Raw genomic sequence first — 12,663 nt, 5'->3', positions numbered from 1 at the left:
CCACATTGTCCGTGGGGAGATAGACTAGTCGATCGGGCATGATCAGACTCCGCGATAAAAGTACGGTGCTAATGATCTCCCAACCAAAAATATATATTTTTTTCGTACTTTGAAAATTGTTATGTTTTAACTTGGCATTTGGATATCATTGATTGTTACTTGTTGCTTCAATGATGTTTCCCCTGCTTTCATTGGCATTCTATTTCATAAGGAGACATTTAGCTTTACATACTAGTACTATTCCATATGTACTAATGTCCCTTTTGCCGGGGGCGCTGCATCTTCAATGGATGCAGGTAGTTCATCAATGGGCGCTCTTGATCCTCGTTAGCAGTTACTTTATACTAAACAGGTTTTGGTGAGCCCTACTATGTTCTAGGCTTTATGTCATTTGACGTTGTATTTTGTGCTTTGAGGTATAGCCGGGGCCTTATCACCGGCACTTCCATTCTACTCTTTTGTTGTTCTTAGAGACTCCACAGACATAGCGTGGGTGGTGTTTGATGTTTGGAATTGAACTAGAAGTGTTGGTATTTTGGCAAACATGTTTGACATTTTGGATAAAATACGGTCAAAGTTATAATACTCCATATTTATGGACTAGGGCCGTACAATGTACCACATGAACATGATAGTAAGGTATCTAAAGTATGTTAAATTAGTATTTTGAGTGAATTAGGATGATATTAGGTTGTCATTCTTAACATGAACATAATAGGGAATTATTAAAGGAGTTAGATTTATACATACAGGATAGGGAGGGAGAGAGTAACCTGGGGTTGGGTTGCAGACCTCGGTAATAATTAGCCGAAGTACGTCTTATGGTAAAATATAACCTACCAAGATGGAGAAATTCCATAAGATAATCGAGGATATGAAACAAAATATAGCAATAACCGTAAGTTCGAATAAGTACCAAGTAAAGAACATCAGTACACCTATAAATGCCCAGCGGGATAGTTTGTCATAGTTATGATATGTTGACAAAGCGTGGCTTAGAATGATTGGATAAAAGCTGGTGGAAAAAGGAGAAAAAAGTCACATAGGTGTGCGTTCAAGGACATAGTCGTACAGTCTGCTTGACAGATGGTAACAATAGTTACGGTATTGGAAGAATTCGTAACAGAGGTCGTGGTGTGAGAAAGAGGCCTGAAGGGGCGAATACCCTGGCGTTTGGATTTATTCGCAGAACAATTCCCTAGATTGAAAGGACAGTATAAAAATATTCGTAAGATTTATAGGTTATGTGACTGATAACCACATTGGTCAACATTTGAGGACGAATGTTCCAAAGGGGGGAATGACATTACACCCCATGTTTTCCTGTGTAAAAGTACGTCGTAAGTCAGTTGATGTATGCTCGGAAAATAGATCATCTTTGAATGTACATAAAGTAATTTAATCATGTTACTTTAAAGGTTACAAATATTTAATATCATGAACTTCAAGTACCAAGATGTTAAACAAATCGAAGAAAATAGGTTTTGTCGAAACGGCAGGTTTGGAATATTATAGCCCATACTTTTAAGGTGATTAATATGATAAGGAGGTGGTATTATGAGGTATTTTAGTCATGTTATAGTCGTGTGTTAATTTTGAAGTCAAACGAATTAAGAAACAAAAGTGGACAAAAGTTGTCGCAAGTTACATTCCTAATTTTACTTAAAATTTAGGCCTAATGTTACTTAGATTTTATTTTAATGTAATTGGAATTGCGGGGTGATTGTAAGGACCCGTTACAATTTCTTAATGATTTAAGATTTTAATGTGTGCCAGCGGTATTTGAGGATAACGTATTCGAGTATTAAAGGAGACCTATGGGATAGAACCACATCATTTTGAAATGAAACTATATGTTTAAGGTGTGTTGGATCATACTAAAGAGTTTTGTGAATGGCAAGAATTTGTGTGGATCAAGTTGAATACATTAAGTGGAAAGGATATCTCAATTAGCACAGAACCCGAATTCAAACGAATTCCACTCCAAAAATATAATAACTTAGGTGGTGCTATACCTACCAAATTAAACCCCTTTGAGTCTAGTTTCCAACGCATCAAACCCTTTATCATTTGGATATTTCTACAGAGCCATTTTACCCCGGCCTATTCCATATGTGAGCCCAGATGCGCGACCGCGCATATAAGGGGGTTTCTGCCTTATGTGCATGACCAGATGTGCGGTCATTTGACCAGGTGCACAGCCGCGCACGTAGGAGCCCTATAAATACCCCCAAGGCCAAGTAGAAAGAGGGGCTAAGTCATTTCTTTGAGCTAGGGCTTGCATATCAAGGGGAACTCGTCTTATACTTCTCTCCCATGAACCAAGGTAATGTTTTTGGAGTAATTTTGAGTTTATTACTACTCCTAAACACTTATATTAACTAGGATTAATCTTGAAGATCCATAGATTTCCATTCAAATCCCCAAATTGGTCAAGAACACTACAAGTTGGAATTTTCAAGAGTCTCACTACAAGAGGTATGTCTACCATCTCTAACTACTCTATGGTGATTATTTATGTATGAAACATATTTTAGGACTTATAGGATGGTGTTTTGAAGCCATAAGTGCCTAACCTTGGTTGTGTTGGTGTTGTGGAGATTGTAAAATTGTCTAATTAATGAGAATGATGGTTTGGGTGTGAATTGTTGGGCATGCGTGTGCTACTGGATGTTATGGATGGCCTAGAGACGATGGTAAGGTGAATCATTGGTATGGAAGGTGAATGTTAGGTGGATAAATTCCTTTGAAGGAGGTTGTTGAAAGATATTCACGTTAGATGTTTGATAAAAAGTCTAAATGACTTTAAGTATAGAAATCATAATAATTTTGGTACAAATGTGTTGCATTGTTGTAGATTGAAGTTGTTTAGTGTGGTGGACCATCGTAGTACTATCAAGGGGCAAATTTCAGGTATGTTGGCTAAACTACTGTCTTAGAATTGATTACATGATGTGTCACGACCCAAACTAACCCCTGTCGTGATGGCGCCTATCGTGGTACTAGGCAATTCGACTCATTCTAAAACAAACTGATATTTTTCAATTCAAGGATAATTCCAAGGCTATTTAGCTTAAAAACCTTTGTAAAGGAGTTCAAAAAATAAAAGTGCGGAAGGAAAAGCCCGACATCGGGGTGTCACTAGTCATGAGCATCTACTACAATCTGTCTAACAATATCAAGGCTAACTCTGCCTAGAAAATAGCTAAATACAACTAGAGGAAGAAGAGCAGGGGCTGCGGTCGCCAAGCAGCTACCTAGCTATCTCCGAGAAAATCTACAACAAGAATAATCAACAACCTCTACTGTGTCCAGCTACACCTGGATCTGCACACAAGGTGCAGGGAGTAACGCGAGTACGCCAACTCAGTAAGTAACAATAATAAATAAAGACTGAGGAGTAGTGACGAGCAATAAAGCATATAACGTTCATATTATGAAATCGCAGTAAAATACCTCATGTTTTTAAAATCAGGATTTGAATCAAAATATCTCGTTTAAACCCAGTTCCGGTAAAAATCATGTAAGGATATTTTTCAACAGTTTTCAAATAGAGAAAAAATGCAAAGGTGAGCAAAAATGATGAAATCATAAACAGCCCCTCGGGCAAAGCATCACTCATATACAGCCCCTCGGGCAAACCTCACAATTACTCTTGCCACTCGGGCATATCTCACAATCACTCTTGCCACTCGGGCATACCTCACAATCACTCATGCCTCCTAGTCACTCAGCACTCGGCACTCGGCACTCGGCACTCGGCACTCGCACTCGGTAGGTACCTGTGCTCACTGGGGGTGTGTACAGACTCAGGAGGGCTCCTTCAGCCCAAGCGCTATATCAAGCAAAATCATGGCATAAATCACTCAGGCCCTCGGCCTATATCAAATATGTTGCGGCGTGCAACCCGATCCCATAAACATCCTCAAAAATCAGGCCCTCGGCCTCACTCAGTCATAAACCTCTCAAGCCACTCGGGCATTTCAGTAAAAACATGGTATTCAGCCCAAAACAACATTTATGTGCATCAAAATAGAGTAATAAAACTGAGTTACACAGTAAACAAGTATAACCATGACTGAGTATAGATTTTCAATCGAAAACAGTGAGAGGATCGTAAGAAAGGCCCCTAAGGGTCCAAACAGCACTGGCACAAGGCCGAAACATGACATTCAGCCCAATTTACAGAAACTCTTTCTAAAACATATAAGTATCATATAGTTTCAACAAAATATGCAACTTTACAATTGCTACGGGACGGACCAAGTCACAATCCCCAATAGTGCACGCCCACACACCTGTCACCTAGCATGTGCGTCACCTCAAAATAGCAGAATGATACAAAATCTGGGGTTTCATACCGTCAGGACTAGATTTATAATCGTTACTTACCTCAACCCGGTAAAATCTCTACCCCGCAATGTTCTTGCCTCTAGACTCGGCCTCCAAATGCTCCAAATCTATTCACAATCAGTACATTACCATAAATATACGCTAATGGAATGAATTCCACAAGAAAAACTACCAATTTAGACCAAAAACCCAAAATTGGCTCAAATCCAGCCCCCGGGCCCATGTCTCGAAATATGACAAAATTTAGAAAACTAGAAAGCCCATTCACTCATGAGTCTAACCATACCAAATTCATCAAAATCCGACATCGTTTGGTCCTTCAAATCCTTAAATTACTCTAAAATAATTCCAAGCCCTAACCCCTGATTTTCACTAATTACATGATTAAACAATGGGAAATCACCATATATACGAGTATTAGGGCTCAAGCAACTTACCTCACTGATAGCCCTTGAATCACCTTTCAAAAATCACTCCAAAAGATCCAAAAACCGACTTGGAAATGCTGGAAATGAACCAAATTTGCGAAGGGTTCTATTTATGGTTTCTGCCTAGGCTTTTTTGCACCTGCGGACCATTTCTCGCCTCTGCGCAACCGCACCTGCAGAAAATCAATCGCAGGTATGGAACTCACTTATGAGCCCAGGTTCCGCATCTGCGGCCAACTTGTCACACCTACGCGTGACACTCCGCATCTGCGAAGTAAGCCTTCTTCCTTTCTTCCGTATCTGCACCCCAGGTCTCGCACCTGCGGGCTCGCAGATGTGATATCCTTCTCACACCCGTGCATCCTGCCTAGTGCAGCACTGCCCGCACCTGCGAACCCCCATGCACACCAGCAGCCCCGCACCTGCGAAATATCAGTAGCAGCAGCTTCATTTCCAACTTTGACAAATCCGTTAACCACCTAGAATCACCCCGACGCCCTCGGGACCTCAACCAAAAATACCATCAAGTAATATATCAACATACAAACTTAAACAAGCCTTCGAATCACTCAGAACAACATCAAAACACAAAATTACCCTCGGATTCAAAATCAGACAACCGATGCCAAAACCAACCAAACCACGTCCGAATGACTTCAAATGTTGTACACATATCACAAATGACACTATGAACCTACTCCAACTTCCGAAATTCCATTCCAACCCCGATATCAAATTTTCCACTGCCGACCAAAATCGCCAAATTTCCAACTTTCGCCAATTAAATCCTAATTCCACTCAGGACCTCCAAATAACATTTCGGATGCGCTCCTAAGTCCAAAATCACCTAACGAAGCTAATGGAGCCATCCGAATTAAATTCCGAGATCGTTTACACATAGGTCAATATCCAGTTGACTTTTCCAACCTAAAGTTCTAAATAAGAGACTAAGTATCTCATTCCACTCCGAAAATACTCCGGAACCAAACTAACCAACCCGATACATCAAAATGCATCTAAATAACACATAAAGAAGCAGAAATGGGGCTATAACTCTCGAAACAACCGGTCGGGTCGTTACATGTGTTTTCGCAAGTTTCAAGTATGCTTGGCTCAAGTTCCTAATAAATTCGACTATTCCGAATGAACCTTGTGTCGAAAGATATTTATATATATAAATATATGTGTTCAAAATATGTTTCGGATGCTCTTATCATATTATGTTATCCTTCTGGAACATGTTTTCTGGATTCTCTTATCATATTATGTTATCCTTCGGGAACGTGTTCAAAGTATGATATGTGTATTAAAATGTTATGACTCTTAGTCGTGTTTCAAATGAAAGTCCATTATGCTTAACTTGGAAAGAATACTCCATGCGTCCAAAACACTTATTGCTCATATTTATACTTAAGACCTAGATTTCAAAACTCTTACTGCTCATATATATACTTAAGACCTTGATTTCGAATACTCATATTGTTGATAATCTACAAACATGCTTGAAAGTGATAGAAGTGAGTTGAAATTGTGTATTGCCCTTTTTGGGAAAAGTATTTCAAGAATAAATGGTGTGTTAGTCCTCTATGATTTTAACTTGCGCTTCGATTGCCAATCATTTTACTCTATTTCTTGGAAAGACATCTATTGTGTTTAAAGTCTTCATTTCTAATGAACTTAAAGTTGTGATTTCAAAAATGTTATATATGTTGATATTAATGATGATGATACACGAGAGGAAAGAAATGGAAGTGTGGAACATGAAATACGGCCACCGTGCCATGAATAAAGAAACTTGTGAATGGCTAAAAGAGCCAAGGAAATACTGCTGTTATGAGTGGTTGAAAATGCTAATTAAGATTTATACAATGTGAAAGATGATGAGGTGAATACATTTGTATTTATGTTACCTTGCGTGCAAAAATAAAAACAAATATTTTTGGGAGTATCATTAGCAAACCGAGGAAGGGTGGTTCATATGGCCCACGCCCAAAACTACACGTGTCGGTGTAGGGCGGGATTGTGGTGGATTGTGATTATTCCCTTTATTTGGACTGAGATTGATATTAGTTCTGAATTGGAAAGTTAACCTACACTGCATATGTGGGAAGTCGGCCTAGCTGATCGGGTGGAGATCGGACGCCATGCTGCGCACATGGTGGTAATACTCTTGGTAACACCTTTTTTTGCATCACATGTCAAACCACATTTTCCGTGGGGAGATGGACTAGTCGATCGGGCGTGATCAGACTCTGTGATAAAAATATGGTGCTATATCGGTGCTAATGATCTCCCAACCAAAAATATATATTATTTTTGTATTTTGAAAATTGTTATATTTTAACTTGGCATTTGGATATCATTGATTGTTACTTGTTGCTTCCATGGTTTTCCATTTCTTATATTCCATATGTACTAACGTCCCTTTTGTCGTGGGAGCTGCATCTTCAATGATGCAGGTAGTTCATCTACGGGTGGTCTTGATCCTCGCTAGCAGTTACTCTATACTCAACATGTTTTGGTGTGCCCTACTCTGTTCAAGGTTTTATGTCATTTGACGTTGTATTTTATGCTTTGAGCTGGGGCCTTATCACCGGCACTTCCATTCTACTCTTCTATTGTACTTACAGGCTCCGTAGACATAGTGTGGGTGGTGTTTGATGTTTGGAATTGAACTAGAAGTGTTGGTATTGTGGCAAACATGTTTTTCATCATATCTATAAACTTTTTATATTTTGGAAATCGTAAATTAATCTCCTTTGAGTAATGGAAAAAGAGTATGGAACACTTGGCTCTTCCCTTGTCTATCACTTGTACTGATTTTTATATTAATAAAAGGGCAAGGTTGGATAGAAGGCAGCTTTGAGGCTTGATTAACCAGGGTATCTCGGTTGAGCGCCGGTCGCGATCCCAGAGGTCGGGACGTGACAAGTTTGTTATCAGAGGCTAAGGTTCTAAAGTGTCATAGGATGTCTCGGAGCCGTGTCTAGTTGAGTACTTTTTATCGGTGTGTTGTCGACCACATCTAAAATTAGGAGGGTACTTGGGCATTTAGGAATGTCACCTTTCTTAGATACTCCAGATCGTATGATAAAGCTCAAGATAGAAAGTTCATTTCCTCGTTATGTCTCATTTTCCAGATGAGTAATCCACAAGTTCGAAGCAGCAAGGAGGGAATGACCTCACCGGAGAATCTGGTAGAGATTGCACAAGAGTTCGTTGGGAGATTGCGTCAAGCCGTGGAGGGATTGGAAGAACTTGTTGCTAAGGGAAGTACCAATGTTCCTTCCAATGTCACCACACCACCGAATCGTGTGGTGAGAGCATTTAAGAAACGAAAGAGGGTTGTTGGTACTAATAAACCGGATTGTTTGATTTGCAAGAAACGTCACTTGGAAACATGTTGGGTAACTCTTGCAATATGTTATGGTTGTGGAAAGAGGGGGAAAAAGAAGAACAAATGCCCTAGATTGGTACACCCACCCCGGTCTACCCGATATGCGGGAAGGAGCATTTGGCGTCATGTTGTGAGTATGCGCAGCAGCATGTTAGGGGTGGAAGGTTTGGCAAATTCCAAAGGCCCACACCGCAAACCGGTAGAGAGATTGTTACTTCCGCCATGGAGGCTCATAGGGAGGATAAAGGGGAAGCTTATGGTGTATGCAAATAGTGTGAATATCAGTTTAGTGGGGCGAGTCAGTTTAGCAGACCTCATCCCTGTTGTGTGAAGTGTGGGATATGTCATTCAGGAGTATGTCACTATGGTACCAATGTATGCTACGAGTGTGTTATGAGGGGTCACATTCAGAGAGATTGTCGTTCGTCTTGTAGGGAATGGGCAGGGATGCGGCACAACCAACCAGTTCTGTAGCTACTACATCCACAACGTCTCCTCTTGATGGAGGCACTATAGCGCCCGCAAGGTGTGGGGCAGCTAGGGGTGGTATCAAGAGCTCGGTAGGGCCGAGCAATTGTTATGCTATGAGGAGGCGTCAAAAGTTAGAGGTTTCTCCATATGTGGTTATAGGTATATTGACTGTCTAATCTCAAGATGTATATGCTCTTATTGACCCTGGTTCCACTTTGTCATTTGACATTCTTTATGTTGCTATGGAATTTGGGATAGAACTAGAACAACTTTATGAGACGTTCTCTGTATCCACTCTTTGAACGAGACATATCATTTGTGAAGCCTCTTTATCACAATTATCTTACTTGCAACCTCTTGAGGAATTGATTTCTATAATGATTTCTTTGAATTGAGTCACAAGCCCAGGTTAATAATTCTAACTTGCTTCCCTAAATTCTCCACAAGGGACTATACCTATTGAATTCCTTAGATAACCTTCTGATCCAAATGGATAACGTCTACTCACTTGTGCTTATGCATGCACCATCATAAAGTTTACCTATGTGGTATCAAGTACAATGTAAAGCAACCCAGTGTTGAGATCCTTCTTGAACCACTCTCTTTTTCCTGTGCATGTGACACCTATGGTTTGAATAGTCACTTTGCTCCCTTTGTGAATATAGTCATAGATCCTTTTCCCTATCCAAGTAACATAAAAGTATACCTCAGCACCTATTATATGTGTACATGACAAGTGAGAGGGTCAATTCTCTACATAAAGTTACTCTGAAACTTGGGATCCTCACAAATTAATCATAAGAATATCTATTGTTTGCCCATCTTAGTATGACTTTTATGGCCACTTAGGACATTCCGCATTAAGTATCTCACTTTGCTCATAGTAATTTAATTGCCCATGACGTAGCCTGGCATTGTAGTTTAGGAGTTATTATAGCAGAAATATGTCCAGCTCATAACAAATGTTCTTTTTCTCTTTAAACCACTGCAACATGTATTAACTGTGTTCCTTAGTTAGTAAATCATTGAGTATGTCATTGTCCTGTGTGGAGGGTTTACTACCCTTAATGTTCCACATCCCTGGGTGGATAGGAGTTATTTGTCTTTTTCCCCGGAGCATCATATTACCCATTAGAACCTTTCTAACCAATGCATTATTTAACCCCAATATTAAGATGTCCTAGATACATGGTCTCACTCGTGAAAGGTTGGAATTAGATATTCCAGATTATTAGGCATCTATCATGAACATATTTAGTTTAAGGGTCAAGTTTATCGTATCTCTAGTCCTCTCATATAGGATCAACCATCGGGAAGGAATAAATTGTCGTAATAATAATCCCACTAGTGACCAACATCGTTTTCAGCCGAGTAGGCTTGGGGCGTAGTTTTTTTGTGTCAAATACCGTCAAGCGCATAACACAACTTCATGTATTTTTGAAATCACTAACACATTCATGGTGCAAGAATCTTCTCATTTTGAGCTAAACTGATTTTCCCTACACTCAAGGAGGCAACTGGTGTCACGTACTTGACTGTTGCTCCTTAGAGCTTACTATTGTCGGGCAAGGCACATATGGAATGGAACAATTGTTACTATCCCTTGCATAACTCGTCTCCTTCTAAGAATAACTGATGCTAACACTCACCTATTTTATATCATAGGATCATGTACATGGTTTCCACATTTGGATCGTGTACAACATTATGCCTCATTTGTCGAATCAATGATGACATCACAATAATTAATCATGTTAGCACTACTGGTAGTAAGCTTCACATCCCTTAGGATATAACCTCTTGTAATGCTCTGCTCGGCACATCGATAAATTCCTGAACAATTTCAGCAACTTCATTCATAATTTTCAAAATATTACGAGTTTATAGGATTAATGAAAAACATGATTTCCAAATACCAACATTTCTAATTCAATTCCTCACATTAAATACCAACTAAAACTTGTCTACGGAGCCTCTAAGTACAACAAAAGAGAAATATGAAAATGCCGTTAATAAGGCCCCGGCTATACCGCAACCACAAACTACATGAGAATCAAAAGATACATGACCCCGTAATGAAGTGGGGCTCACCAAGTCAGCTGAAGAGAGTGTACCGCTATCACTGATCAATACCGTCTGCTGTAGAACCACCTGTATCTATTAAAGATGCAGCGGCCGGTGTTAGTACCATCGAATAGCACTAGTATGTATAGCTAAAAGTCCTCTTTCAAAATAGAATGCCCAAATAAGAAAAGGCAACACAGAGAAACAACATGTCACAATCAACAATATCCAAATGTCCAGTTAAAACATAATAATTTTCAAAATACGAACTTCATATACAATTTTTGGTTGGGAGATCAGTAGCATCTCACAATACTAATGTTCACAATACCAATACCACCATACTTTTAGCACAGAGTCCGATCAAGACCCGATTGTCTAGGCCATCTAATTAGAGATATCAACCACAATCACTCTCAATACCAATACCACCGTACTTTTAGCACAGAGTTCGATCATGACACGATCGGCTAGGCCATCTCATTAAAAATATCAACCACAATCATAATTTCAATTACAATTTCCAGCACAGTCACACCAGCTGTGCAACATGGTGTCCAATCACGACCCGATCGGCTAGGCCGTCTCATTCGAGACATCAACCACAATCATAATTACAATTACAATTTCCACCGCAATCACCACCATGTGTGCCACATGGTGTCCGATAACGACCCGATCGGCTAGGCCGTCTCACCACAATACCGTGTGGATCGACATCATTCTTTTCTATCAATCATCTCATCTCAATTGAGGGGAATAATTGTATCACATCAATCTCATCCCAAATAAGGGTCATAATTACAATACATTCCTACACCGACACGTGTAGTTTGGGGGTTAGGTAATTTCAAACTACCCTTCCTCAGTGACTATCGATACTCCCAAAATTATTTTTGATTTGCTTACAAAGGAAACAACAATACAAATGCACTTACCTCGTAACCTTTCATACCGTATATAGCCTCATTGGCACTTTCAACATCATTATTTCATTGGTTCTCTTAGCCATACATATGATTCTTCATAAATCACAAATAGAATATTTCATAAATCACAACTTTAGATTCATTAGAAATGAAGGCTTTAAACACAATGGATTTCTTTCCAAGAAAATGGAGTAAAATGATTGGCAATCGAAGCACAAGTTAAAATCATAAACAAGTAACACATCATTTATTCTTGAAATACTTTTCCACAAAAAGGGCAATACGCCATTTCAACTCCTGAATATATAAGAGTTCAAAACACATTGGAATTACTTACAAAGCATAGCATTAGATAAAATAGCCACATTTGGGCATGACTTGAGTACATAAGCTTTTAGGAAAATCAATTTTTGAAGTCAATTCGGAATAGTTAAATCAAAGCTCATTTCATAACCTTTCTCACATCATTTCATTTCATTGGTACCATTGGCCACAAGTATAACTTTCATTCTTGGCACGGTGGCCATAATTTATATTACCAACTCACATCTTTCACTTTCGAGCATCTTTATACATTATCAACAACAAGGCATATCCAATCAAGTCTTTAGGTACATATGAGCAATTAAGGGTGTTAAACATATCGAGTTTTTCTCACACAATTTTGCATACTAGCTTTCATTTAAAACACGACTCAAAGCCATAACATTTTTATACGCAACCCATACTTTGAAACTTATGGGAATATTATGGAATTCAATTCTAAGAGAGAAAGTTTAGCCAACATACCTCACTTTGAGCTTTCCTTAAATTACTACAACATTCCGGAAATTCTAGCAATCCCAATCTATTATGAGACGTAACAAAATTGAACACAAGTTATGAAGATATTCATGGTTTCAGCTCATTTGAGCATTTTATCAAACATTACCTGTGCAAATTTGGGTGCACGGTTCTTCTACAAGATTTCCTTCACTCCTAAACCCAATCTTTAATTATTTAGCTCAACAATCATCCCACA

The sequence above is a fragment of the Nicotiana tabacum genome, chromosome 23, assembly GCF_000715075.1.
Source record: "Nicotiana tabacum cultivar K326 chromosome 23, ASM71507v2, whole genome shotgun sequence".
NCBI lineage: Eukaryota > Viridiplantae > Streptophyta > Magnoliopsida > Solanales > Solanaceae > Nicotiana > Nicotiana tabacum.
Note: the sequence above shows the minus strand (reverse complement) of the source record.